This window comes from Triturus cristatus, chromosome 1_1 (assembly GCF_964204655.1).
Source record: "Triturus cristatus chromosome 1_1, aTriCri1.1, whole genome shotgun sequence".
In the NCBI taxonomy this organism is placed as follows: Eukaryota; Metazoa; Chordata; class Amphibia; order Caudata; family Salamandridae; genus Triturus; species Triturus cristatus.
In genome coordinates, this window is record NC_140579.1 from 629,708,554 (window position 1) to 629,711,053 (window position 2,500).

The 2,500-nt window shown below is 37.4% G+C and overlaps 1 pseudogene; it reads right to left on the reverse strand.

The window, feature by feature from the left end:
- LOC146870737 (28S ribosomal RNA) overlaps positions 1–2,500 on the reverse strand; it is an 8,211-nt pseudogene that overhangs the window by 2,216 nt on the left and 3,495 nt on the right.

A 2,500-nucleotide genomic window follows, 5' to 3' on the forward strand; every position in this document is an offset into this window, starting at 1 on the left:
TTCTTCCCCTAGTGATGGTTTCTCTAGTATACAATACATTTGCTCTCAGCATTAGCGCAGCTATGTATTGATTTTCTTTTATTTTGTTATGTTTGCTGATCCAAAAATTTGAGGTTGGATTACTCGCTAAGTATTTGATACCATCACCTTGGACAGGGAGATTTGCCCATTTCTCAAATTCTTCTTTCCTCCAGTCATATGTTGCTATCAAATTTAGTTCATGACTCAGAGATCTACTGCCTACTATGTTGAGTTTGTGTGTTTTAATGATGTTATCAATTTTTTCATTGATTACTTCTCCTGCATACATGAATGAATGAGCTATGTACAGGTCTGGAGCTTCCCTGAGGTACAATAAGTTATTAACTTTGTTCAGACCAATTGTCGTACATAGCTTTGGAATACTGAGGCCCCCAAAGGATCTTTTCGAGTACAGGAGACCATCACATGTGTATGCAGGAAGGTGTAGGAAATGTTTGACATACTTTCTAATTGTTTGATCCAGAATGTTTAAAGTTTTCGCTTCTGTTCCTGTCATTTCCAGTTTAAATGACAGTTTAGGGATCAAGTATTTACAGAATATTTCTATTTTCTGTGTGGGCTTAAGTGGTAGATTGTCGAGTTTTTGAGCCCAGTCAACAAGAACCTCATTAATTTTGTTGTTGCTTGAATGGCCGGTGTGTGGATCGAAGTTCAGTCCGAGGTATCTCTCACTTTCTCCTGGGTGGATGTTTTCAATGTTTTGTTTTTCAAATTGCCATGGTCTACAGTTGTTTACTAGGATCTTATCTTTACGAGGACTTATATAAAATCCATGTGTTTTTTTCACATTAAGTTTTAATCCTGTTATTTTACTGAATTTTTCAATGATTTTCAGATTTGTACTCATTCCTTCCCAGGTGTTGCTGAGTACTGCGATGTCATCGGCAAAGGCCAGAGCGGTGATTTGCTTGATGAGATTATTGGAACCAAATGTGAAGCCCTTGCCTTCTTTCTGAAGATCACAGATCAGAGGATCCATGGCAATATTAAACAGCAGTGGGGATAAAGAGTCACCTTGTTTAACTCCTGACTTCATTGTTATTTCTGGAGTTGCTTCATTGTTTTTTCCCTTGAAAAATGTTGTTGAGTCAGTGTATAAGTCTTTTATTATGTCTCTGATGCATGATGGAACCCTGTGTCTTTCAAGACTCTGTAGAATATGACCATGGCTGACAGAGTCAAAAGCTTTTGATATGTCTATGAACACCACTGTCAACGAGCTTCTGTTCTTTCGCGCCCCTTTTATAATGTTTTGCAGAAGAGTCAGATTTTCGAGACAACCTCGCACCTTCATGAAGCCTTTTTGTCTCGTATTTATTTCAACGAAAAATGTGAGTCTTTTGGTTAATATTTTTGTGAACAGCTTCATGAATGCCGTACCGATAGTAATTGGACGCCAATTACTTATCTTTTTGAGTTCGCTAATCGGTACATTCTTGGGTATTAGTATTGACCTGTTCTTCTTAATACTTTCTGGTACTCTTCTCATCAATAGCCAAGACGATAAGATTCTGGGTAGTAGTCTTGGTTGCCTGCTATGCACTTTATTTAAGTCATTCAGACCAATTTTATCAGGCCCCACTGCTTTCTTTAAATCTGATTCATCAAAGGCTTTAGTTACTTCGAGCAGTGTAATTTCTTTACATAAACTTCCAATTTCCCATTCATCTGGTATTCGGTCAATTGGGATGAATTTGGGATTTTTCTTGTTCTCTTTTTCAATTATACCTTTATAGTATTGGAAGATTTCATCAGCACTGATTTGACAAGTGGCATCTTCTGCCCCATCAGTGATTATCCTGGCAATTTTCTTTTTGTCTTTTTGGAACATTGTCTGATATTCTTTGTAACTGCCCTTTGCTTTTGTATATTTTTTCTTTTGCGTTTGATTGGGCCTTCCATCTTTCTTTGGTATCTTGTTTTGTCCAGGGGCAGTCTGTTGCTCAACTTGAGCAGAGTTCATAGGTTCATTGTTGGGTTCACTCGATAGTTCGGTATGATTTGATGGTTCAGGACTTATATCATTGGTGTTTTCTGATATATAAGTCACTATCTCATCCATCAGATCCATAGCAGCATCATGATGCTGGATGTTTTTTGTGTACTTTTCGATTTCTGTGATTCTATCATTTAGCTCATCAAAGTTTCTTATTTTTGGCGCTCGTTTCCGATTGATAAAGTCTCTGCGCCTTTCTGTTGTTACTTCAACTGCAATCTCTGGTTCATCGCAGGAGTCATTCTCAGAGACATTGGATGCTTGCAGTACATCCTTTGTCGATTTTTTGCTCTTATCTCTTCTATCTCTTCTTTTTTCTGCAATTTGTTTACTATTTTTATTGTCAAAATGCGGGACCATCAGCGCATTAATGTTTCTTTTGTTCTCGTACATTTTTTCCAATTCTGTTAATAACAATATTTCCTCCTGTGACCATAGTTTTGATGGTTTGCTGCTTGCTAG